Raw genomic sequence first — 27921 nt, forward strand, 5'->3', positions numbered from 1 at the left:
CTGCAGCTCACGTGAGAACGAGTCCCAGCTGGTTGTCAAACTGCCTTCCCAATAACAAAGATATCCAAATAAAACCAAGCAGAGAAAAATGCCAGTATTGCCCTAATTTGGAAAGATTAGATTTATACTCTAGTAGATTTATACTCTAAGCTACTGTAAATGAGTAGAAAAGATGAGAAAAATAATGGAACCACCTGGAGCATCTTTGATAGATTACAGGTGAAATCGTATCATTTGTTTCTAATTTAGAAAGGATTTTGTACATTATTAACAGAAAACTAGTATTTGAATAATAAATTCTGAGTCTGATCATCTTCTTTCCCTACACGATGGGGAGGTAAAAAGTCTCTTAAATGGTGGAAAAATGTCTCATAAGGTATGAAGGAATTGAGAGTTTTTCTTGACGGTAAATGATGAATCTTTTTAGGAGATTATAATCAAAACCAGGGCAGAATTACTACACTTGATAAGGAGAGCTTATATATATATAATGTGTTACAAAATATATAAAGTATAATGTGTTAAAAAAGCAAATAGGGATTTAGACTAGACATTCAAGTCAAAAGTGAACCATTGGAAGAAGCCCTGTATTCCAACAGATGCTGAGACATGCTAACATGAACATCTAAAGAAAGCCTTTATTGAAAAAAAACTTTTGCCTCAGAAGTGTACATTTTGCCTCCCTTTTTTTTGAGGAAAGACTGAACTGTGCCAGCTTGCCCAGTTTTTGATGACACCTCCCGCTGCAGTTCACTGCAAGGATTTCTTTTAAAACCTACTCCTAATGCTTTTGAGAAATTTGAACCCAGGCCGTTCAGCCTTTGGGACTTTATTTTCATGACTTAACTTTGTTCCCCCTACCCTCAATTTCAAAAGGCATAATCAAACTCATGGCAGGGCTCTTCATAAGCTTTGTGAACTGGGCCACAGAATTTCCGCACCGAGTAATTTTATTACATGAAGTTTCCCGCCTGCTCTACAGAGCTGTGCAATATTCAGCATGAACATCTGCTTTTCATCTGATTTCTAAGGGAAAGCCTGGTGGATTGCTGCCCCTTTGAAATTAAGGAGTCAGGGAACAAATTTAAGTCATGAAAATAAAATGCCGAAGCTGGAGGGCTCTGGGTTCAAATTGTACAGAAGTACTGATGCTGTGTCTTAAACTGATCTCTTGAGGGCAACCCAGTGGAAAGTATTTTCAGCGACTGGGCAAACTGACACAGTTCAGTCCTTCGGAAAAAGAATCAGGATCCATCGCATGTTCAGACACAGAATTACATCCATTTTAGATATAACTGATAGCTTTACATGAAAGGATGAGGAGCCGACCAAGAGCTTATGGGTCAGGATTAAAGGAAGGGCAGGGACAGGTGACATTATGGTGAGGGTCTGCCACAGGCCATCCGACCAAGAAGACCGAGCGGATGAGGCCCTCTATAGACAGATAGGAGCAGCCTCACGTTCACAAGCCCTGGTCCTCATGGGGGACTTCAACACCCTGCTATCTGTTGGAGGGACAACACAGCAGGGTATAAGCAGTCCAGGAAGTTCCTGGAATGCGTCGACGATAACTTCCTTCTCCAAGTGATAGGGGAACCAATGAGGAGAGGTGCTATGCTGGACCTTGTTCTCACCAACAGGCAGGGGCTGGTGGGGAATGTGAAGCTCAAGGGCAGCCTTGGCTGCAGTGACCATGATATGGTGGAGTTCAAGATCCTTAGGGCACCTAGGAGGGGGCACAGCAAGCTCACTACCCTGGACTTCAGCAGAGCAGACTTTGGCCTCTTCAGGGATCTGCTTGGTAGAGTGCCATGGGATAAAGCCCGGGAGGGAAGAGGGGGCCAAGAAAGCTGTTTAATATTCAGGGATCACCTCCTCCAAGCTGGTTAATATTCAGGGATCACCTTCTCCAAGCTCAGGAACGATGCATCCCAACAAAGAGGAAGTCAGGCAAAAATGCCAGGAGGCCTGCATGGATGAACAAGGAGCTCCTGGACACACTCAAACACAAAAAGGAAGACTACAGAGGGTGGAAGCAAGGACAGGTAGCCTGGGAGGGATACAGAGGAATTGTCCGAGCAGCCAAGGATCAGGTTAGGAAAGCTAAAGCCCTGATAGAATTAAATCTGGCCAGGGACATCAAGGGCAACAAGAAAAGCTTCTACAGGTACGTCAGTGATAAAAGAAAGACTGGCGAAAATGTGGGCCCTCTCTGGAAGGAAACAGGAGACCTGGCTACCTGGGATATGGAGAAGGCTGAGGTACTCAACAACTTCTCTGCCTCAGTCTTCACCAGCAAACACTCAAGCCACACCGCCCAAGTTGCAGAAGGCAAAGGCAGGGACTGGGAGAATGAAGAACTGCCCACTGTAGAAGATGATCAGGTTTGAGACCATCTAAGGAACCTGAAGATGCAGGGGGATGGGACCCCGATGGGAAGTCGATGGGACCTGATGAGATGCATCCACAGGTCCCGAGGGACCTGGTGGATGAAGTTGCTAAGCCACTATCCATCATATTTGAAAAGTCATGGCAGTCCGGTGAAGTTCCCACAGACTGGAAAAGGGGAAACATAACCCCCATTTTTAAAAGGGAAAAAAGGAAGACCTGAGGAACTACAGGCCAGTCAGTCTCACCTCTGTGCCCAGCAAGATCATGGAGCAGATCCTCCTCGAAGCTATGTTAAGGCACATGGAAAATAAGGAGGTGATTGGTGACAGCCAACATAGTTTCACTAAAGGCAAATTGTACCTGACAAATTTGGTGGCCTTCTACGACGGGGTTACAGTGTTGGTCTCAGGTAGATGACATAGAATTGTGCAAAGCATTTGACACTGTCCTGCACGATATCCTTATCTCTAAATTGGAGAGATATTGATTTGACAGGTGGACCACTCGGTGGATAAAGAATTGGCTGGATGGTCGCACTCAAAGAGTTGCGGTCAATGGCTCAATGTCGAAGTGGAGACCAGTGACGAGTAGCGTTCCTCAGGGGTTGGTATTGGGACTGGCACTGTTTAACATCTTTGTCGGCGACATGGACAGTGGGATTGAGTGCACCCTCAGCAAGTTTGCCGATGACACCAAGCTGCGTGGTACTATTGACACGCTGGAGGGAAGGGATGCCATCCAGAAGATCCTTGACAGGCTTGAGAGGTGGGCCCGTGCAAACCTCATGAAATTAAACAAGGCCAAGTGCAAGGTCCTGCACATGGGTCGGAGCAATCCCAAGCACAAATACAGGATGGGCTTGAGATTGGATTGAGAGCAGCCCTGAGGAGAAGGACTTGGGGGTATTGGTGGATGAGAAGTTCACCATGACCCGGCAATGTGCACTTGCAGCCCAGAAGGCCCAGAAGGCCAACCGTATCCTGGGCTGCATAAAAAGAAGTATGCCCAGCAGGTCAAGGGATGTCATTCTCCCTCTCTACTCCGCTCTCATGAGACCCCACCTGGAGTACTGCTTTCAGCCCTGGGCCCCCAACATAAGGACATGGACCTGTTGGAGTGAGTCCAGAGGAGGGCCATGAAGATGATCAGGGTGCTGGAGCATCTCTCCTATGAAGACAGGCTGAGACGGGGTTTTTCAGCCTGGAGAAGAGAAGGCTCCAGGGGGACCTTATAGCAGCCTTCCACTACCTGAAGAGAGCCTGCAAGAAAGCTGGAGAGGGACTTTTTACAGGGGCATGTAGTGATAGGACAAGGGGTAATGGCTTTAAACTGAAAGAGGGTAGATTTAGATTAGATATAAGGAAGAAATTCTTCACTATGAGGGTGGTGAGGCACTGGAACAGGTTGCCCAGAGAAGTTGTGGATGCCCCATCCCTGGAAGTGCTCAAGGCCAGGTTGGATGGGGCTTTGAGCAACCTGATCTAGTGGAAGGTGTCCCTGCCCATGGCAGCGGGGTTGGAACTAGATGATCTTTAAGGTCCCTTCCAACCCAACCCATTCCATGATTCTATGAAAGACTTTTCAAGGTAAGGCTGAACCTGAGAAACTAAAAATGTAGATTTTATGAACTGAAATGAAATCTTCAAATTATCTTACAAAACATAAGATTTTGGAAAAAAAACTCGTTCTCTTCCATGCCTCCAGAGCAGCCTCTCTTCCCACAAGATGGAGTTGTTAACGCAACATGAAAAGGCTACATGAATCATGCTGCTGGCCTCTGAGGGGCAGAAACAACCACAGAAATCTAATAAATACGGTGGGAAACGCTATTTGGCATTAGCATTTTCCAATTTTCCATAGTGCATTATTCCTACTCAATTAAAACAGAAGGCCTAGTTTGGTCTGGACTGCCACGTCGTTTAGGCTGCAGCTTCACAGATGTGACTAGCTGGCATAAGGCAGGACTTCTGTCAGCAGCAGTCACGCCATGCCCACCTGGTACCCTCCCTCTGCAGTGCCTTCCCTTCCTTGGGCCAGCAGCAGGGATCACGTGGACAGGAGGAGAAACAGAGCAAGGAACAGATCTGGGTTAAAACTAACCTGGTTTTCCCAGGTGGGGTCTTGTCTCTGCTCCTGTGAGACCCCACCTGGAGTACTGCATCCAACTCTGGGGTCCCCAGTACAAGAAAGACACGTTGGAGTGGGTCCAGAGGGTCACGAAAATGGTCAGAGAGCTGGAACACCTCTCCTATGAGGAAAGGTTGAGAGTGTTGCGGTCGTTCAGCCTGGACAAGAGAAGGTTCTGGGGAGACCTTACTGCAGCCTTTCAGTACTTAAAGGGGGCTTAGAAGAAAGACAAAGACTTTTACCAAGATCTGTAGTGACAGGGCAACAGTTTTCAACTGGAAGAGGGTAGGGTTAGACTGGACATAAGGAGGAAACTTTTTTACGATGAGGGTGGTGAGACACCGGAGCAGGTTGCAGTGTTGCAGAAGTTGTGGATGCCCCCTCCTTGCAAGTGTTCAAGGCCAGGTTGGACAGGGCTTTGAGCAACCTGGTCTAGTTGGAGATGTCCCTGCCCATGGCAGGGGAGTTGGAATAGATGATCATTAAAGGTCCTTTCCAGCCCGAACCTTTCTATGGTTCTTTGATTCCTGCCCTTTTCTTACTGGTCTGCGATGCTACAAATATGCATTTATTTTCCCATTTGCTGTCAGGATACTTTGGCCTAATTTTTAGATCTGCTGCATACCCATAACCCCAAACAGGATCAAGAAGAGCCATGGGTACTCTTCTGAACATTACTACGTACATATGTACTATGTACATATACTATTTGCATGGGAGTAGCATGCAGAAATCCCAGATGATATAAGGGGCCCATTTTGCCAAGTCCTCTTCACATACATAATTAGAGACACCCCCGGACACCCCCTGCTCTGAAGACATTTAAAATTAATGAAGCAAGACAGAGGAAAAAAGTTATAGTTGCTGTATGGGTAGAAGTTTTATGGACAGAGGTACTTAGCGACTTGCTCTGTCACATGGGAACTTTGGAAAAGTCAAGAAGTGAATCCAGATCCCACCATACTAGCCTATTGCTTCAAAAAATAAATCCTTCCTCTCTTAAGACATGAGTCAGCATACTTTTCCAAAACGGTGCTTTCAGACTAACAATTGTCAAATTGCTTGGGGAGACTCTAACCTGACATATTTAGTACTTTCTTCCCACAGCCCTCACAGAAGCCCACAGATGTCAGCTTCGATCAGACTCAGCCACGACTGCAAAACCCATCAAGCTCATAGGGCGAGGATGCATGTTAAGATGGTCCAAAAAGTAAATCCTCCAAAAATGACTGTGTGTTCTGCACTTAGAGAGACACGTGAGGCTGCAAAGGGCAGCATTTCTAACAGGCTGCCCTAAAATAACAGCCTAGTTATTAGTCCAATATTGTTTTTAAACTTAGAAATTTCTAAACCATAGAAACTCTTTTGGAAGCGGACTACTGCTTGCAATCTCAAATTGCAGCTCCCTCCTGCTGTGAAGAGCTGTCACTATCCAGGCAGTAGAGTCCAAACCAGTCTCGCTAACCTGCATGGCATAACATATAAAGCAAAGGATGTTACTGTAACTGTCTGTATAGTGATTACAATCAGAGTAGATGGTAAAAAAAAGAAAACAGATCATATAAGAGATTTTGTTTTCAATACTCACTATTAAAAGAGCGATTCCTATGACCGGACCATTTAAAAGACCGTAATTCTGTAAGGATAGAAGAGGGAGAAAAAAAAATTTAAATAAAAAATGATACATTGTTAGAAAGCTGCAGACAGTTCACAATCACAGAAGGTTTTAATTTTATGGATTAAGACTACAAAAGGACTCATGTGCTAGTTCCAAGTGAGGGTCCATCTAGCCCAGCATCCTGATAGTGGCCAGGACAAACTAGAAATGGGCTGTGTGGACTGATCTTGCCTTTAGGATCACTGGAGCCTAAGAATGTACTTACCAGGCATCTCATCGAGCAGTGGTCTCCAAACCTTTTTGATCGTGCACGCCATCAGTAAAAAATTTTTGAGCATGCACCCCCAATATATGTATATTTATTTATTTATAAATTATATACCTGTACTAATGAAGTTCTATATTTACTTCCTGTGCCCCAAAGGATCATCTTGCAGACCCCCTGGGGTGCATGCACCTCACTTGGGAGACCACTGTTATAGAGGATGTCACAACATTGTAGTAGCATTTCTAGAAACAATAAATAATATTTTTTAAAAGGCATCTTGCAGCCAGTATAGACACATTAGTTACTGGACCTCATTCAGATGGTAAAGACTTGCTGTATTTGGCTACCAGTAATCACGACCCTCTCACATTTACTTCATGCGCATTGAATGCGATACCAGTTAGAAACAGAAAGGGACAATTTGTCCAAGCTTAAAAAAACCTGTTGCTTTAACAAGCTAGGAACATCAATTTAATGTGGGAAATATTAATAAGAACTGGAAATTGTTCAAGAACATTCTAGTGGGTATCAAAAAAAAAAAAAGGTCCGCAAATTTGCAAGTAGAAAAGAATTCATGCTGGGGAAGAAAGAATTTGTGAAATATAGAAGATGCAGAAATGCTAGTGAAACGTTAGCAATCAAAATATAAAGAATGCAAAAAAGGATAATAGCAGTAAACTGCAAATTTTTAAAAATGTACTCTGCTGAAAACAGCTATATAAGAAAAGATCAATGGGCAACATAGTTAGAAGGAACATACAAGAAACACATTAGAGTAAAAAATTTCTGCAGCAGATATTGGTCCGTTGCTAGAAACAGGTATTATAATTTTGACCAAAGGCTCAGAAGACAGATGTGTTCATCACTATTTCTCTTCTGATTTCAGAAGGAAGCAGGAGGATAAATCTGCCCAATAAAATGTTGTATACGGAACAGAAAATTTGGCATCCAGAATGAAGAAAAATATGATGCAGAGTCAGCTGCAATTACACACGTACAAATCAAGCAGCCTAGAGGGAAACAAGCAGCACAGAAAACAGGACAAATCTCAAAGATCTTTGAATTGCCAACGTATTCCAAATATTAAAAAAGAGCAGAGAGATGATCCAGGAAAATATAGATCTGTTAGTCAGATGCTGAACCTGGACGCATAACGAGAAGTTTCATTTAGGAGCCCACCAATATAGAATTGAACACTTAAGTTGCAATTAATAATAATCAATACGATTTCATGGAACGCAGGTCTTGTAAAACAAACCTCCTTTATTTTGTCTTCTTCAATTTTCTTTCTGTTCACAGGTATTGCTCTGGTTCACAAAGATAACTGTGTTCATACAGTATATTCATAGGCCCATGTCTTCAAATCATTTGACCATGGATTTTGAATATCACATTATATGGAACTAAAAGGATATACCTTGGGAATTTCTTCCTATTGGTCTATTAGTGGATGATGTTGTCATTGGTACCGTTTCCACTGATTAAATTTGCACAGGATACAAAAACAAGTGGGATGGTAAACAAGGAGGAAAGGTAATTTGTAGAGAGTGATCTGAACTGCTTGATTAAAAGAGCGTATTAAAAAATTGTATGGAGATATGAGGACATGTATTGAGGAGTAAGAAATACAATCTCACAATACTGAAAACTCACTTCAGAGCAGGGCCTCAGAGAAGCACATATGGATCATCATAAATTAAGCTGAAACTAGTGTAGCTAATTACTTCCCAACAATGGCAGGGGATGCAAGCCTTGGTGGAACCGAACGACTTCGTCCAGGCAGTCGGAAATGCTCCAGTGTGTCTGAAGTTGTGGGGCTCAGTTTAGGGATGAGCTTTCATGATCTTTATGCACAAGGTCAGCCTGAGTTGCCTGACAGGTTTTTTTCTGGCTCTGAATGAGAGAGAGCTTTATTTTCCTCACAACTTTGTAGACCAACCTGTAAATATAAGTCCGATCTAGGAAGAGCACTCCTGAGCTCCTAAATGCGTCGATGACAGGTCAAAATTTAGAAAATGATAAACAGTGCAAAAATGAAGTTTATGAAATGGAATTAAAATTCTGAATATATCTTTCCTTGCCAACTTCATGCTCCTTATTTATTATTTATTGGCATAAATGCGTTGGCAATGTCTGTCTTCAGCTGAATTCTCAGATTCAAACATGACTATTCATGCATAATTAAGTGTATGTTCTGTTCACTAATCATTAGTAATCATGCTTTAATTCTGTATCCAAACTGCAATAATCAACCGCAGAGCAGCAAACAGTCCAGTCCTAGTAACATCCATGCTAATATTGCATCACCCAACCAGTTACTCTATTTTCATGCACAAGCAGAGGTATCTCTTCGCACACCATCTTGATGAAGGTTCCATGCAAACAGGCAAGACCCGATTCTCCTTCTAGTGCAAACTGCTGTCTCCGTTAGTTTTGACAGAGCTACTCCAGTTTCACCAGCTCAAAATCTAGAGCTGAGCAATAACGTCAATAGCCACAGTAATAAAATATTACGACTGTTTGTTTTCTGAAGGACAGATGTATATTAGCTTTTAATTGGTTTAATAGGCTTTGTGTACAGCTTTTATACACAGCTTACTGTACAAATTTATGTTCTGATTTCTGCAATGTTTCCCACTTGTTGCTCCAGGTTTTCTTTTCTGCTGTTCCCATGATTTCCATGCAAGCCTCTCTTCAGCAACTTTTCCCTTGTGCTACTTTGTCTTTCCAGCGGTTCCCCATCTAGTTGAGCACGCAGCTTTTATCTTTATTTCACTGCCAGTGGTCTGTATCAGTTAGTACACACAGACATTTTTGTTTCCTAGGGTTGTCTCACGATAGTCTGTGCCTGGTGTCATGACATGTCTCCCGTCACGTCTAATACCTGCACCTCATACACATGTAAGTTTTAACTTGTTTATGTTTCTAGTCTATCCTGTATCTGCCTAGATAGTCTTCCTACATATTCTGGGACTGGTGGAGATCTATGGACCAGTTATGGCTTCTGTGAGGACCAGTACCCCTGTGCTTCAGAAGCACTGGTAAATATTGCATTAACTATACTCCATTTTGAGCCCATGAAGACCCAGCTGTCCAGTCTCCATGTAAGCCTTGCTATTTTTAGCTTGTTGCCTCCTACATTTTACCTCTTGAAGATTTTCTAACATTTTATTTCATTTCCTTAGTGAAAACATATGGCAAACAGATGCCTAAGCAGGGCCGCAGGCACCCATCTCTTTTTGCAGACTTTTCAGCGTATCTGGGAAAATTCTGAGGTTTATCCTGATATGCGTCGCACTTGCAATTTATTTCAAGTGCTACGTTTTCAGTGACAAGCATCCTAAACACCATCAATTTTGGAGATGTGTCATTTTAAAATCAAGTTTCTGTCTCTATTTTTATTTTTTTTTCATAAGCAACCTTGAAAACAAATAAACTAACCACCAGGATTCAAAAATGGTAGCAGCTGGGTATCAGTCAGAGGAAGCAAGGATGATCTAAAGATCTTTTTTCTTCTTCTCACACACACACCTCAAAATTTAAAATAAATCAGTTGAGATTCATCTACAAACATCAGTTTACCAGTCCCTCCCTAAACCTTAAGTAATGCTTTCCGCACAATGACGTGACCACGGCTTTGTCTGAGATAAAGGGGAAATGATCTGAAGACTTGAAAATGCTAAATCTAGCTCTGCTTAAAAATTGCTAGTCTCCTCTGAGACCAGGATTTAGCTATTTTGCATAGATTATGAGTGCTGAGCTTGGGCAGCAGCCCCCTGCTTGCTGTGGCCAAGGCAACTATTCCATGGGAGAGAGCATCCTCCCAACCAAGAGGAAAATGGGAAAGTCTTCAGTAGAGCTGTCGGTCTCTGTCATACACCTTTTTCCCAGGTACCAGCCTTGTTTTATGCTATAATTCTTCTCTCCCCTTTCCTATGCCTCACCCTTTGTTCTACTATCCTATGGCAACACATTTAAAATTAATATTTCAATATGTTGAAATTATTTCTAATTTTAAAAGTGCACGTATATTCTGGAGAAAGTTTATTTTGGGAAGGGGGACTATACTTGGATATTGGCATTCTTAATTGTTCACATGGGACCTGAAAGCCAAGAAATAGCATATCTGTTTTCCCTCTGCTCTGTCCCCTTCCCAGGATTCACTCATTCCAGAAACATGAAATATTGAACACAGAATTTAAGATGCAATCATGTGTTGAGAAGACAGTACTGACAGCCAAACGTGTGGAAGGTGGCAGATTTACCCTTATAACTGGATCTATCTGGCAAGCATGAAGATATCCAAGGTGTGTCAAGATTTGCTCCAGATATCAGACATTAGAATGTAGATTTATTCACAAAATGCAAATGTTTAATTTAGAAGCTATTTAAATGAGCAGACTCTTGAATTTATTGTCATACTTTCTTTTTCCTTTCTCATTAAAAATATTGCGCTTTTTTTTTGCACAAAGGATGAGAGTGCTGCAATGCACCGTTTTCTGTATCAACATGCAGCAATCGATTAAGGCTGAATTAGATGATTTTACCGTTTATAAGACATGCAATGAAAGCCGACACATAAGCTGAATGAAACGGCTCTGAAAAGTGTAGCACATGGTCAGAAAAGACTATCAGCTCTTAGGCCACAAGGCTCCTTCAGAAGTGATTTACAGGTATCTTGCTCCATATTTTATATCAAAATTATCCAGCAAAAAAGAAATATAAAGCAACTAAATCAATGCCAAACCAATTGTTGTATGTGATTTCCAAGGGGTGTTTCTTTTTCTCCCACATAACTTGTATCAACATGAAATGTTCCTTACAAATGAAGGATCCCTTTTTGTTGTTCATAGGGAGAAAGGGCTAAGGAAAATAATGACACACTAGCCATCACAGGGAATTTCCAAGGGATACTTAGTTTTTCTTCCACACATATCTCAACAGGTAACATTCCTTACTGATAAAGGAGCCATTTTTACCCAGGGAAGGACTAAAGAATGTAGAAAGTTTCATCGCGCCAGGTCACAAATATGACCTCTGGAAAGAAGCAAAGCTCTGCAGTCCTCCCAAAAGATGACTTTTTAGTATCTACGGAGCATCTTCTTCCCCAAACTCCAGCTGGTTGGCTGCCGCTTAGTTATAGTTGCTGGTTAGCTGTGCAACACGGGCAGCAGCCGCCTGTGGTGACAGTGACCATCCTGATGGAGCACCTGCCTCCAGTTGAGACCTCCCAGGCACGCTGGCCGACAGGACTGCCGGACGCTCTCGGACCGGCCATCCTTTTGCACGGAAACGGGGCAGAAGGCTCTTGCTTCACCCACTTCTCTCTAACTTCAGACGTTCCTGCAGGGCTCTCCAGAGAGTCTGCAGGTTCTCCTTGTTTTGTGCCCCAGACTCTCTGACGTAGGCTATTGAGCCATTTCCACAATACTCTCTTGATAACATGCTTCTTAATTTGCCTCAGTGTTCTTAGCCATCATTTTACTATGTCCTGGTTTCGGCTGGGATAGGGTTAAATTTCTTCCTAGTGCTGTGTTTTGGATTTAGTATGAGGAGAATGTTGATAACACACTGATGTTTTCAGTTGTTGCTGAGTGCCCTCCTAGTCCAAGGACAGCTCCCGTGCCTACTGACTGAGCTAGGTACACAAGATGGGAAGGAACATAATCAGGACAGCCAGCCCAGCTGGCTAATGGGGTATTCCATACCATGTGACGTCATGCTCAGTATATGAAGGGTAGGCGTGATCCAGGAAGTACCGATCGCTACTTGGTTATCGGTCAGCGCGGGTGGTGAGCAATTGCATTGTGCATCACTCATTTTGTATATTTTATCATTATCATTATTATTTTCCCTTTTTTTTTCCCTGTTCTATTAAACTGTCTTTATCTCAACCCACGAGTTTTTCTCACTCTTACCCTTCCGATTCTCTCCCCGTCCCGCTGGGGGTGGGGGGAGTGAGTGAGCGGCTGCGTGGTATTTGGCTGCCTGCCAGGTTAAACCACGACATACTATTAATTACTTATTACCAGTTTTGTGTGCGAGCACAGCATTTGGTAGCTTGTCTTTAGTAGCCACGTGGGGCAGCTACAGACCAAACGTGTCGGACTCCACTCGGTGCAGAAGAAACCGTGTGTCACCCCGTCAGTGAGCGCCCGCTCTGCCCGTAGTCCTTTCAGCCTGTGCCGATTTCTGTTTCATTGCTGCCTACAGCACCACGGGGACCACAGGAGAAATGTGACTGGAAAATAATGTGATTTCTGGTTTAGTTCAATGAAACACTTGTATTGGTTTCTAAAATGTATGGACTTTCCCCCCCACCCCCGGAATCACAGTTTTTAAAGAAAACTGATTGCCATCACATGCATTAAAAATGGCTTTTAACAGTGACTTTATCAAATGTATTGGAATATTAGCAGATATGTTACGTGCATAAATGTAACGTGTTTCACCTTCTCTATCTAATCCGAGAGCTTCTTATTTTCCATCCACCCACTCAGGCACACAGTTATTCATTAGGTACAAAAATGAACTGCACACCCTAAATATATTCAGATTATTGTAAAACTGCCTCCACCTTGCTGCCAGAATTGCCAAGGTAAAAATATCCATCTCTTTCTCAAAAGATAGATGGTGATAATATAGAAATGTTTCTACTTCCAAAGCACCTATACTAATACAAGGAGTCAATTCTATTTAAAAATAAATTCACACTTGAACAGTTGCTGTACTGGATACATGTCTTTCACACACACACAAAAAATTGTTTAAAAACTTATGTAGCTCTAGTCAAGCATTTAGAAGTTAGGAAATAAAAGAACCAAGAAGAATCTTCTGCGCCTGAAGAAACTTTTTTCCCCTTCTTCCTGTGTAAGTATTTTGATGTAGTCCTTAATTACATAAAAACATGCTTTTTTACCTCAGGAATCCATCTTGTTTAATCCAAAGAACACCTTTTTCTCTTCAAATTGTTCTACCTGAGCCCCCTGTGCCATGAACGCCTATAACATTATTTAATATCCCCTCTGTCCTAGTTTTCTAGGCAAATGACGCTTATGTCATGCTATGCTCCTGTCCCTCAGACCCCACTGAGAACTTCTGAACGCACTTTCAATGGAAGAGTAGAGGTTTTAAAGAAGAAACTCTTACCCAAGTTTCAGGACAGCCGGGGAAAGGCGAAGGCCCTATCAGCGCATCCACTGAAGTAAAGGCTGAAGGAGAACCTTGCTCTGCTGCCAGAACTCAGGCAGCTGAGCCCCGAGACCCCGCTGCAAACCTGCCTTCACTCATCCTGCCGCACCCCCTGCCACAGCCCTGCCGCAGCCCTCACCTGGCCTCTCCTTTCTCAGCACCTGATGTTTTTGAAAATCGTTTCGCATCCATTTTTACATAGGTGAAACCTGGTTTTGCTCTTTTCTTCTTCTCCTTGCTACTCCCATTGCCCTCAGCCTCTTGCTTTTGACTGGCTGATGGGGTTTTGGCTCTATAGTTCTCCCTCGCCTTGCACGTTCGCTTTGCCATTAAAACTCCCCCTCTAAACTGAACACTTGGGCTGTGCTATTTAGGCTGTGCTATTTACACTTGCAGCCCGGAAGTTTGTGGTAAAAATTCTACACACAAGGCATGCCAGGACGATTTCAGTATTAGGTAAAATTCCCCTTCTTTCTATGCACACAAGTCACCCTTCAGTCAATGTTTCCAACAACTGCCCAGTCTCTGATATCCTTCAGTGTAGCTGAAAATGGAGCTGGGTCACAGATCACAGCAATAATGCCTATGTCAGAAAAAAAAAAAATATAAAAAATCAGCATGCTATCTGAGGGTTCATCAGTCATCTCTGCCAAACATGGATCTTGGACAACATATTGTAATTTTGCTAAATAGTGTCAATACAGATGTTTGCGCATTGGCAGGAAATCAATTAAATCCCACTGCTCTCTTTATTCAGACTCTGCTTCCATTTTCTCTCACACAACAGAGGTGTAACAGTAGACGGTGGATAACCTCTGGTGTATTCATAATTGCTGCGCAATACATACATGCACATTATCACATCAGTTTTGCTGTATGTGCCTTTGTGGTCACTCCTCATCACTGCAAATGATTCAATGAAGCAGCAGGCAGTGAAAAACTACAAAACCTTTCACGTGCCTTCAATTGGCACTACCTGTAATACATCGCAGCAAATCTGCTTGTGTCCGTGTACATCCAACCCATCTCCCAAGGATTACCATTTCCCCATTTTGTAAAGGTCCCAGCATTAATTGCCTTGTACAGAGTGATCACTTTTTTTTTTCCACTCTCTCTCTTGTTTTTTAGAGTCCTGATTTGATGATTCAGTTTGTATCCACATGCAGTTAGTGACAAATAACACTCTGCCTTAGCAGAAAATGTCTATTCAAGGGCTGCAGCAAGACTGGACATCACTCTAGGGAAGAAACACTACAAAAACTACAGTACCAACCTCCAGTGCATAGCAAAAAAAGGAACTTAAACTCTGAAGTACAAGTCTATGCCTTGTAACTATGACAAGATATTTTGCTTGACTTCCAGTATGTCAACATTGAAATAGGACTTTTTTTTATCTTAAATGAGTCAAATCCTGGTGACAATTAAATCAATGGCAAATCCTGATTTACTTTGATAACATGTGAACATTATCTGAGAAATTTCCATTAATAAAGTATGAGTTTTAAACCATAACATTTGCATTCGTAGTGCCTTTTGCTAGTGAAATGATATAATAAATTGGTAAAAATACAAACAACTTTATATAACTTGACATTCTATTGCTTCCAACTTCTTTTTATAACATCCAAAACCATAAAAGAATTAAAATAGAAATACTTTTCTATAATTATGTAAATCTAAGGAAACTCAAACATTTGACAATAAAATTTTAACTTTTCACACAATTTTCTTGTGAAATGTTGCTATTTGTTGTAGTACAGAGTCTATTACTCAGTCTTTGGAAGTTGCTTCAACAGCAACTGGGTAGACAGAATAAAACTGCTGATGACTGCACCTCTGAAGCAAAAAATAATGAACAGCGAGTCTCAAAACCTACAGGCAGTCTTATCTTCTAAAAAGAGTCTGATGAGGTAACAGGCATGATGCTGAGAACCTAAGGTGTCCCGGATAAATGTGTTTTTGAATGGGTCCAGAAGGTCTAGGGCAGCCTCGTGGAAGAGGGAGGAAGAACATACCTCCCACCTGGAACTGATCATACAGAGGGAGCAAAAAGTGCCATTGCCTTGCAATTCATGGGCAGATCCAGGGCACCGACCGGAAAAAAAAGGAATGATAGCCTCAGATGTGCCACACATTTCCGCATTTCGTGCAAAACGTGTCAACATTTTTGTTAAAATGAAGAGCTTTGATGACTTACATTGATGTTACATTGGTCACACTGATCACCAGTGCTGCCTGACGGTCTTTTGCTTCAGCTAAGGGTGGCAGTGAAAGTATATCTTTGACATCTCTTCCTCTCCTTACAGTACTGATATCATTGCTACATATTATTATGAGTGCTTTTAGCACTGCTGCAGAGCTTCTAGGTCTGCTGGAGTGCAGTATAGACCCAGGGCATTTGGACAGCGGAAAAGATAAAGAGCTTTTGGGAATGAGTCATACATAGGGGAACAGAGTTGGGGAAGGGACAGGAAGGACAGAGGCAAGAGACTAGTAGTGGAGTACTCTGAAGGTGGCAATGTAAAGAACAAGACTATGCATAACAAGAAACACATGTAGGGTGTGGGCTGGAAGAAGGCAGATCCCAGCATCCTCATCAGCGAGCTGATCCCACTTACGCTCCTTCTTTGCGGAACTACCTGTAAACAGGATAGACTTCCACAGGAACCACAAGTCACTTTATTGCTCCTCCACTTGCACCTGCATGCAGCCTTTTCACTAGGACTCGCCATCGGTAGAGAGCTTCCGCTGTTGGAAATGGGTATTACATGATGAGTGTCAGTTGGTGGGACAGCTCTTTGTGCTCAATATTTGCATTCCTGTCCCCTGGAAGGGAAGTCATAGAGGGCAGAGGGCCGCAGTGAAGAAGTTCAGGAAGGACTAATTTGTTCTCCTGAAATATATTTTGAAGATGCCCCTGAAGTGACAGATGTATGTGTAGCATAAGTCTTCCAGAGTAATTGGAGCCTAAAGTAGCCTAGAGGAATCTTGTTTATAACATTTGAACATTAAGCTCTGCTGGGAGTCCATTAATCTCAACAGTAAGACGGAGGTTCAACTGGTCTCAGGAAATTTCCTGAGTCATCAGCTCTGAAACAATCCTGAGAAACCCATGGCACTTTTAAATTCCAGGCAAACTTTCATCTGATTTACTCAGGTGCTGAGAGTTGTCTTCAGGAGGGCCAAACTCTAATTTGACAACCCCCTGAGTCACATCCCCAAAACCAGAAGTTTAATCCACACAGCATTAGATTAAAAACACACCGGTGTAAAATTTTAATGTTCACTCTGTCTTGGTTTTTGAACTATTTATTTTCCTTCCACATGTCTGTTAGACTTCCCAGACAAACAAATTGAATCTGGACCCACTCCTACCTTCACTGTAGTCCTTTCTCCCCCACTGTTCAGGTGTATTTTGCTCCCATCCAGGCACTGCATCACTTCTGCCCTGCTTCTTGTCAGCCTCCACATCTAGCCACCCTCCACATCAAGTCTGTCCTGGCCTTACCTCTAAATTTTCTGATACTAGAAGTGAAAGTACTGGAAGATTCCCCATTTGCTTCCTACTAAATCACAGCTACATTAAGAATCACAACTTAGAGGAACAACTAAGAGACCTAAGTAACTACTTGTAAAAGAAAGTAGATACCAGGCTCTGCGCTTAGATCCATAGAAATGTTGTCTCGGTTTCTTTTGAGGCCTGAGGCTTATAAGAGCTGTTTTGTACTCATTACCTCCATCTTACTCACTTTGAGACTGCTGTCCAGCTCAGAGATGATCCTCAGCATGAAGCAGTCAGCCAGACTGAAAATGAGATCCGGTCATGGTAGTCAAACGATGCTGTCAATGTGCAAGGTTGCCAAACACATTCACTCACCAATTAAAGGTTTTGCCCAGTGATATCTGTAGCTGATATGGAAGAGAACCATTCATAAATGATTGAAATCCATCATGTGGACAGTATTGGCTACCAGATTTAAAACTGCTGAAATAACTCACTCTCTGTACCACCCAAGCATTAAGCTAATGCCCCTCTTAAACTTCTCTGACACCCAGAGCTTTTGCACACAAAGCAAATAATCTACATTCACACGGCCCTACAGGACCTTAATCCAATCTACTATTTCCGAGGTGAGAAATGAAGCCATTTTAGTCACGATTTAGGGTTCAATTGAAATTCTAATAATGCTATTTTTTAAATAGCATTAAACATTTTTAACTAAAAATTGTCTTTTCCACAGGTTTATGATTTTTTTTGTTCGACAGATGATTGTAACAGTGAAAAAACAGTATTTTAATGGCTCATCTAAATACTAAACGAAGATGTAAATATTCAGTATGATGTGCAGGGAATTAGTAGTAGCATTAGCGGTAATGGGACTTGCACAGCTAATTCTCCACACAGCTAGCTGAACATGTACCCCAAAGTACTCATCAAGAAAATCAAATTTTCAATTACTTTTAAAACTAAAATAGACTTTAGAGGCTTTCTTTCTCTGAGACAAAACTTTAAAGTAGGTTTATCTCTACAAGACTGAACTTCAGGGCTTCACAGTGTTATTGCCATACTAGAAGTAAATAGAATAAGATTCAAATGTTACTTATAAAAACAATCCTTACTGTGGAATTAAGTCTCTTGGAGTCATGTATATTCATTTTGTGCAGTATCTCCACTCTACTGTTACAGAACTTGAGCACTTCACAGTATACATGACTCTGCCTGTGCGGTAGTGAAAAGGTCTACCCGACTTTACAACAGAGCTGATATCCTTCAGCTTTGCATCTTCGACGCTAGACCATCCATTTTCTTTTTCAAGAAGTGCCGATGAGCACTTCTGCAGTAAAACTGTCTAGCAGGGAAGAAAGTAAGAAGTTTGAAATCTGAACCTAAGCCATTTGTCTTATGCCAGTGTTCCCCCTCAAGGCTTAGATATATCTACGACCTAGCAGGAAGCAGGAGACAGTGAAGGAGTTAATTGTGACTCCCTTCTCATTTTGCATCTTTCAGAGAAAAGGGTCTAACTTCTGCCAAGAAGCAACTTAAACTTTTCAAGATAATACCAGCAAGCATCACTGTAAAGATCCAGGTCATGAGGGGTTCCCTAGATACAAAGAAATTGATGGATACTGGAAAATGTGTAAGACAGAAAAAAACAAAGCGGCACAGGGCCAAAGAAGGTTCTGATTTAAGAATGTGTATTTTATGACTTACTAAGATAATGTTTCAGTTACATTTAAAAGTGTGTACCGCCTGCCACATATTAGAAATGACAGATACTTTCTAGCAATAGATGTTGAGTTATACCTCAGCCATTCCTCCTCTTCACTTCTGACTCACCCTGACTTCTCCTAGCAAGAACCGCTTTCTTGTGAGTGAAAGTATTCCTTTGTACAATTGCATTATTTATTATGTTGCTTTCAATCATTTTCAGTGCAACTGTATGGTCAGTTCCTAAGCTAAGTAGCCTACCGTTAGGCTGAGGCCTAAGCAAGACTTATAATGGAGACTTGCAGGAAAACTTCCTAGACACGGATAAAAAAAGAGGGAGGCACATATCAAATGCTAGGAATTACTAGCAAAGGAGTAGACAACAAAACAGAAAATATGATTGTAACATTGTATAAATCTGTATTTTGGCCACAAAATGAATACAGTGTGCAGCTCTGATCCCCTCATCTCCAAAAAAAAAAAAAAAAAAGCATGTATCAGAACTGGAAAAGGCCCAGAGAAAAACAGCAAGTATGATCAAAGTTGTGGAATAAGTTGTCCTTAAGGAGTGGTTGAGCCTGAAAAGAAAGACAATGTAGAGCAGAAATGAGGTCTACAGAGTAACGAGTAGCATAGAGAGGTTGGACAGGAATCAGGTGAAAAGCCAGCCTTTTTACACAGAGGGCAGCAGACCTGTGAGAATCCTTGCCAAAGGACTTCGTGGCTGAAAGAGCTTTACTTACTTTCTAGGGGAGACTGGGTGAACATTTGAAAGAGAGATCCACTGGGGTTACTGAGCAAAGAAACCGCATCTGGTTCAGGAAACCCCCAATGTAACAAAAGTTGAAGGTTGGGAGAACGTTAAGGAGGAACTAGCACGTATGCATGCCCGATTCTTACTCTTCCCTCACGGTGCACTTGTGGCCACTGTTGGAGTCAATCCAAAGCTAGAAGGCATATAAGGCCTTTGAACCAGTAGCGTGATTAATAGGTCATTATACAGACAGGTAAATTCCTGATTAACTCGATGTACGCCTTGGAGTCTGACATGGATTTTAAATCAGAAACAGTCTGATAAACTGTTCTTCTCCAGAAGAACAATATCCAAGAAATATTCCACAATCCAAACTAGCCAGGCTACAGATCGTCATGTCTATTCGCCCCACCTGTCATCACAAGGAACTTTTTTGGCAGAGCTGGACAAAGTTTTTCTGGTTATCCCATAAAGGGGAAGAGAGGAGGCAAATGAAATCTTAAAAGTAGAGTGGTAACATCAAGTCAGTGGAAAAGCACCCCAAATGAATGTGAGTATTCTAAATTTTGTTTCTGAAATTCCCTAAAGTTTTTATTGAACAGGCAGTTGCTCATGATCTGCACATGTTAGAGAAGCAGCTGAATCAGAATCATCTTCCTAACTAAGCAAGAAAAATTAAAAACATTTTAATATAAACTGATTATGAATGCAAGCCCACGATATTACACCTCTGGTCTGCAATTAAAAGACATTCTGAATCCCTCTTTCAAGGCTGAACGGTTTTACAAAAGGAATGTTTGCCGGTAAGTGTGGTGGATGAGCTGGATAAACGAATGTTTGTTCAGTTGATTCACCACCACCTCTTCTTTCCCCCTGACTACAGTTTGTATTTTCTTGTGTTAGGAAGCATTGGAACCTGGACAAAGAACAAAATCCTCACCCTGCTAAATTTAATGGAAATTTTACCACTGACTTGAACGGCACTAAGATTTGATACAGAATTTCTAAGGCCTTGTATTAAAAAAACAAAAGAAAAGGACCAACTTCCTTCGGTTGGTAAAAATGCCTTTTATGGAAACTCTTTTTTTTATTTAGAGTAACTTGTAGAGATTTAGCTTAAGGTGATGCCGTTATTCAGTCCTATAGCAAGAGATGAACGTGCACAAAAGACAGTCCCACTAAAAGCTTTTTAACTGAGTTAGCTCAACCTTCTTCTGTAGTAAAGTAAAACTGATTAGGTGACCTTACAAAAAAAACCTGAGAATATCTGATACAGTGTTGCTACAGCACAAACTGAAAGCTGACCAGTAGTTCTGAGTGTGAGAAAGCCTCTTCAGCTCCAGTTGGGATGAAAAGATGTTGGGTCTTGATTAAATTCCAGTCAAGGGGAAGTTCCCAGGCAGGGCCACAACCCCAGCAACACTTGTTTTAATGTATTATGTCCTTTGGTTATGCCGGCGGTGGACAGCTAAGGCTCCCCAGGCAAAGTGCTGCACGTACGTGTTCCCCAAGTGCCGGCGACACGAGCTCTCACCAGCTAGCGATGCCTGCTTCGCCCTCCTCTTGTCAGCGGGGAAACCCTACTGCGGGCCAGGAGTTGTAGATAGGTAGTTTCTGCACCTACCATCCTCCCTGCATAGGCTTTCTGCACCACTCCTGCAGGGGAGGATCAACAGCAGCTGTTGTAAACCGTTCCTGCACCAAGGTCACAGTGTGAGACTTGTGAATACGCTGGAAAAGACCCAAATAACCAGTGCAACCAGCGAGAAAGTGTTTCTCTCAAAATAAAATCTGCCCTAATTGCTTTCTCTCTTACTTTTATACCCTATTCAGTGTTACTGCTACTGTGAATATGTTAATGTATAATAAACCTCTTCTGTTTTATTACCACTTGGGAGACCTACTTTCTGCAATACTGCACAAATGATCCTCAACCAAATCTGAGCTGGTTTTGCAGCAAATTACACTAAAAGGGCATCGGATCAGAATTCCACCAACCGTAAAAAACTACAGCACAATTTTTGTCAACGGTAGCAAACAGTTTCCCCCCAAACCAACTCGCAGTATTTTGCTTACATCAGAAAGACAGTTTCAGAAAATGCTGCCGCATATTCCACAAAACACCCCTCAGTCAAGAATTACTGAGAGAGTGTGATTGTTTCAGGGATGTGTGTTAGAAGGGGATCTTGTTTCGAACAACCTTGTGCTCCTGAAAGACTGAGAGAGAGTGCAATGTTCACTGAGTCGTGGTTTAACCCCAGCCAGCAACTCAGCTCCACACAGCCGCTCGCTCACTCCCACCTGGGGGGATGAGGGAGAGAATCGGAAGGGTAAAAGTGAGAAAACTCGTGGGTTGAGATAAAGACAGTTTAATAGGGAAAGCACAAGCTGCGCACACGAGCAAAGCAAAACAAGGAATTCCTTCACTCCTTCCCATCGGCAGGCAGGTGTTCAGCCATCTCCAGGAAAGCAGGGCTCCATCATGCGTAATGGTTACTTGGGAAGACAAACGCCATCACCCCGAACATCTCCCCCTTCCTTCTTCTTCGCCCAGCCTTAAACGCTGAGCATGACGTCATATGGTATGGAATACCCCATTGGCCAGCTGGGCCAGCCATCCTGGCCACGCTCCCTCCCAGTCCCTCGTGCACCTGGCAGAGCACCTGGGAAGCTGAAAAGTCCTTGACTAGTGTAAACATTACTCAGCAACAACTAAAACATCAGTGTGTCATCAACATTATTCTCACACTAAATCCAAAACACAGCACCACACCAGTTAATAGGAAGAAAATCAACTCCAGCCCAGCCAAAACCAGGACAACTGTAACACAGTAATGGCTGTTTTTTCCATGACACAATGAAAACTTTATTATCGGTTCTTGCCAGCACAAGTCTTTTGACAGTGAAATCAGTGTATCTGTAATAATAATGCATTGAAAAAGGCAACAGAATTTTGAAATGCTCTACTGGAAAAAGATATATCTTTGGAACATAATGTAAGTATCTGGGAAGTTCTGTGTTTATTGAGCAACACTCTGAAATACCGACCCCAGCATGAGTTATCTGAGAGTCTGTGTGTGAAGGAAAGATTGCTGAGAAGAGAGCCGAGCAGTAGGATGAAGAAGGAACCATGTTGAATGAATTGCACACCTGGATCCTGGTCCTAAATCCATGTATCTGAAAACTATGAATGATCTCATGTGGAAAAAGAAACTGCTGCAAGCTCTTCCTTAGTCGGATGTACAACATCCGAAAGTCCTCTGACTTTCTAGGACTCTCCATGATTTTCTTCTACATTATTTATTGGTGATACACAACAGTTTCTCTGATAACTGTATAGGAACATTCACGGCCATCAGATCTGTAAAAGACCACTCACTCAAAATTAATCACAGACATGGAATACAAGTCTGAGTCTGTCTGTAATTCAGGAAGTCCAACTCCATCTACACATTACATTTTTTTTTCTACATTTTTTTTACATCTTTTGCCATCAGAGGTAGTATTTTCCCAGACCTGAAGGTGGAACTCTTGTTCCTTTGATGATCTTTACATGAGTGACATAGCATTTTGCTATGTCATTTTTCCCTTGAGGAAATATGGACTTCTCTGAAGTCACTGCTGGGTTGTCTGGGAGATCATATTAGCAATGGTAGCAGAACTGGGCAGTCAGGCATGAACGTCATGTTCACAGTGAAATGTGCTGGAGCTCTTCAGACGTTGCCTCTTAGAACTCACAAAAAAATAATAAAAAAAGACATTTTCTTTTTGGGAACATCCTTGGGATCCTATTCCTTCTTTTGCTGCTACATAGTAGACTTCTTGGTCTTCTTCTGGAGTCATAAAGTTTAAGGAAAGGAAAGACCGAGTATAATTTTGTGGTTGTACCACCTCTGTATCAGACTGCACAAAACCTCTGCCAATGTGCTCTGCATCAAAATTGCAGCTGTGTACGCTTGAACTACAGTACATCTTTGAAAAAATCTCAATTTTTTTACTGACAATTTTGTATTGTTTCAAAACAGATTCACAGAGAATTTAATCCCATAGCCATATTTCTAGTCCTATTTTTTTTTAGTTTTGCTTTCAGAATTTTGTCGTTTTCTGAAAGCTAACACTGCTTCTACTCCTCAAATATCTCTAACCCAGACAAGTCCTAGTACGCTTATGACAAAGGTATCTCTTCACCTGCACTGGATTGTACTTCTAAAGTATGTCACAATAATGCACATTTTCCACACTTTTCGTAACTTTCTTCTGGACTCTTTCCAATATTTAACATCCCTTTGAAGTGTAAATGCCCAAACCGAATGCATTTTTTCAGAAATGGTTTAATCAGTGCTTATAAACAGGGGTAGTATCCATTCCAGTTGTATTTGATGTTCCTCTGGTTTTGCTTCAGAGTATCAGTTTGCAAAAGCTTTGTTCTGGGACCTCATGATCAGCTGCTTATGTCATAGCGTCCAGGTCCCCTTTAGCGTTGTCTCATGTCATTTGCTCTCCCTCAGATTCCAAGTGCGGCTTTGAGGCTTTATCTTGAATGTATAACCTCCAATTTGACTGTCTTCAGAGGAGTATTTTTACAAGTGAGAAGACCTTACAAAGCATTTCAAAAGAGTTTATCTAAGTGACCTGCCCTTACCTTTATCTACAACAGCAAAGTAGTGATTTGGTATTTTCGTCTAGGTCATTTCTAATAGTACCAGGCCGAGAATAACACCACCCAAAAAGACAACCTTATGACAAATCTTCACTTACAATTACTTCTCTTGAGAACTGTCAGCTGAATCACTTATTAGGAGCTATGCAGAATTTGTATTCCACGTTATATTTATGGGAATAGCATACTCTTCTCCCTCAGATGGAAGCTATTACATCAACATTACTAACTTTATCAACAAAACTTAAATTGAAATGCGTTTAATCAAATCTTTTTCATAAAAGTGTGTTGACTGGCATTTAATTATTGGCATTTAATGACTATATCCCAGGTCAGCACTTCCATGATTCTGCTGCACATCCATGTCAAACTGGCTATGCTAGGCTAGCCTGTGTCATCTTCTTTACCGTTTTTTAAATATATGTTCAGTGTGACCTTTTTTTTAGTACTCTGGCATTCCCCAGTACACCATTGCCATTCCAGCAACTATTTTGTGAGCAACAGAACTAATGAAGACATTGGATATTGTGGATTTGAATCCTTTAGCCCCTAAAGAACTTTAATTAGAAAAAGTACAATTTATTCTCCATTTGCCCTGTGAAAATCCCATCTAGTAGTCTGCAACTATGTATATGCAAAGTGGATGGCTAATATATACATACTGATTGTCTGACTGATTGCTGCTAACAGGAATGTGTAAAAGGTGACTTTTTTGCTTGTTCTTCTCTTGCTGAGGAAACAAATTTAAGTTTATTTCACAATCAATTTCCACAAAACTTGTAAGAGTGTAATGACTTTCTCCAAATCAGACTGGAACTGGCCAAAAAGGCATGGAATGACAGACAGACAGACAGACAGATAACACAAATCTTGTCCAGAACAGCAAAATCAGCTTAAATTAATCTCTGACACTGCGGAGATCTTCTTAAGTCTGTTCTATTAATGCTATTGAGTTCAGTTAAAATATGTTCTATTTTAACAGTGGCATAACATAGTTGCTCTCCAGATATTGCCAGGTAGCCGGATAGTTTTTCACCTCTATTCAGAGGTGGTAAAACAACCAGAAGTGATACCAGGCTGCCCTTGGGAGGTTTTGCTCTGCCTGTCCTACAGCTGCCGGCATGCCTGCTGGGAGCAGGTGCTCCGCCAGCCAAAGGCTGCGGTGTTGGGAGAGGATCCAATGATCGCTGTCAGACGCAAACAGGTTACACTTATTTTCAAAATACAGGTCAAAAATATTTCCTAGACACTTACTCTCTGAACGCTGTTAGAAACAGTGAAGATTAGTGAGGGGAGAAAGGCACGGCACGGCCTGGTCGGCATTTGTCCCCTACAAACCCACGCTCTGCATCCCCAGGGTCCCACTTGGCTATGTGGTATTACCTAAACTACGTGTCAAGGCAAGTAAAAATGTTGGTAGTGGGGAATTTAACAAAAAGTTCCTAAAGTGATGGCGGGAACCTTTGGCCTTCTTTTGGAAGAAGAAATTTAACTTTTCTCTCCCGATGAGCCCTTATTCCAAACGCCTGGTACTCCCTGCCTCGGCCAGGGCAGCTTCTTCTCCTCGTCCTCCTCTTCCTCTTCCTTCTCCTCCTCCTCCTCCTCGTCGTCGATCTCGACCTCGACCTCGACCTCGACCTCGTCGTCGTCGTCGTCCTCCTCCTCCTCCTTCTCCGCCCCGGCCTCTTCCCGCCCCCCGGCCTGCCGCCCCGCACCAAGAGTTACGGAGGGAAATAAACATGAGGAAAACCGCCCCGGCGAAGGGGGGTGTGTGTAGCGGGCGGGGGCTGGGCCGCCTCCCGCTGAGGGGGAGCCCTGCGCGCCGGCTCCCGCCCAGTGTCCCGGGGCCGCCGCTGCCCGCGGTAGTCGTATCGGCCACCGCCGCCACATGGTGAGGGGCCGCGGGCGGGGCGGGGGGGCCGCGCACGGCCGGGGGCGGCGGGAGCAGCGGGGCGCGGAGGGAGGGCGCAAGGGCTGCCCCGGCCCCGCGCCGGCGGGGCGGGCAGCGGGGCCGGGGCGGCTGTCGGACCCCCACCGAGGGCGGCCCCGCGGCTTTCGCTTTCGCTTCCCGCGCCGGGGAGGCGAGAGGGAGGCCGGGCCGGGCCCGGGGCTTGGTTCCTGCGGACGCCGCTGGCCGGTAGGAGCCCACAGCGCGGCCGGCGGCGGGGAGCAGAGCGCCGGGTTCCCCCCTCGACCCTCAGCGGTTCCTGCCCCTCAGCGAGGGCCGCCGCGGGCAGCCAGCCGGCGCGGCGGGCAGCGGGGCGGCCGCCCGCTCACCTCGGCCTTGCGGGCCGCGGCCGTAGGCCGGGCCCTGCTGCCGCTGGCAGGCCCGCGCCCCTCGGCTGCCCCTCTCCCGGCGCCCGGGGGCTGGCTGGCACGGCGGGGGGGCCCGGGTGAGGGCGGCTTCCCTCCCCACCAGCGGCCGGGCACCCAAGGCTGGGCAGCGCGGCGGAGTGTGGGGGGTGCCCCAGCCGTGGGGGTGCCCCCAGGAGCGGCTGGGCCTGGAGGTCCTGCGCGGGGGGGGGGGGGGGGGTCAGGGGGCGGGGAGGCACAGGTTGACCTGCCGGCGGGGAGCTGAACCGAACCAGAACTTGTCACACCAGCTTGGGTTCAGGAAAAAAACCAAAAAAAAAAGAGTGAAAACACAGTGCGGCAAATGGTTTAGTCCTGCATTCCCCAGGCTTTTAAAAACGTAATTCAGGAAAAAGAAACTAGTGTAGTCCACTTGAAGCCTTGATACAGACCATAAAACCTTTCTTTATTCTTTCCGTATGCTTCTGCTCTCTGCATGCACCCCTCGCTTTTTAGGGGCGAGATCCAGGAAGCGCAGGCCTCTATAACCACTTCTTGCTTGCAGGGGTGAGACCAGAGGCATAGTTCAGTAATATGGAAAAATCAGTATTAGGGCTCTGATTGCAGGTTGAACTGCGTTGCGGCCACGTATTGCAGGTGTCAGTCCATCTCAAACTCACTGCACCGGTTCAGCTTTGTTCAAAAAATGTTGACGTGTTAGTCATTAGGTATTTTCTGCCCTTTGCAGCTGGCTTAAACATGTAAAAGCAATACAAAATGCCTGTCGTCTGCTCTGATTTCTCAAAATGCAATCAGGCGCCCTTGCCTTGTCTGGATCAAGTTTGTCTTGCCGAGTGATCCACAAGCACGCAGATCCACTGTGACCCACAGCCTGTTGCATACAGCTGCTAATTCTGGTTGTTCTGCGGGAGATCCTGCATGCACGGCTCTTTATCCCGCAAACTAGTTTCATGTCACTTTGTGAAGATGCTGGGGCTGGTGACAATGGGGCAGGCTACAGCCTAACAAAGCTATTTTCCTTTGGTTCCTTTTACAGCCAAAGGAGAAAGATATAATTCAGCCCCAAAGTGCAATTTGGCTGTAGCCTGCCACAGGAGCGTGTTCCTCACTAACTACCGACTTCAGCCAAGTGAGCAATACTGAATACTCTTTGTCATGGCAATTTTGGGGCCAGTACTACTCTAAGAAGTGTTCCAGGTCACCTTAGTGAGAGAGCTATTGTAAGTCTCTGTATTCTAGCATCTGTATTCTAATTTATTTTATTTACGTTGAGAAAAGGAAAAAGCTTTTTGGCCTTACAACCCTTAAAAACAAGGCATCTACTTTTTCTAGTGGCAGTGATTGTCTAAAGTGTTGTAAGTGAATTAAAATCAAATAGGAGTGTTACATT

The 27921-nt window shown here is 43.3% G+C and overlaps 1 protein-coding gene and 1 long non-coding RNA gene across 7 annotated transcripts in view; one reads left to right on the forward strand and one right to left on the reverse strand.

The window, feature by feature from the left end:
- LOC142078936 (uncharacterized) overlaps positions 1-27921 on the reverse strand; it is a 389734-nt gene that overhangs the window by 259895 nt on the left and 101918 nt on the right. The gene's annotated exons all lie outside the window — the stretch shown is intronic.
- Positions 25982-27921, forward strand: part of STX17 (syntaxin 17) — a 36367-nt gene continuing 34427 nt past the window's right edge. Inside the window, exons 1-2 of one of the 6 annotated variants that reach the window (XM_075142255.1) lie at positions 25982-26109; positions 27568-27751. The gene's annotated coding sequence lies outside the window, so the exon portion shown is untranslated. Of the gene's footprint in view, positions 26110-26248; positions 26356-27567; positions 27752-27921 lie in introns of those variants that run through there. The other 5 variants (XM_075142257.1, XM_075142256.1, XM_075142260.1 and 2 more) reach the window with 5 other exon arrangements.

This window comes from Calonectris borealis, chromosome 2 (genome assembly GCF_964195595.1).
Source record: "Calonectris borealis chromosome 2, bCalBor7.hap1.2, whole genome shotgun sequence".
Lineage (NCBI taxonomy): Eukaryota > Metazoa > Chordata > Aves > Procellariiformes > Procellariidae > Calonectris > Calonectris borealis.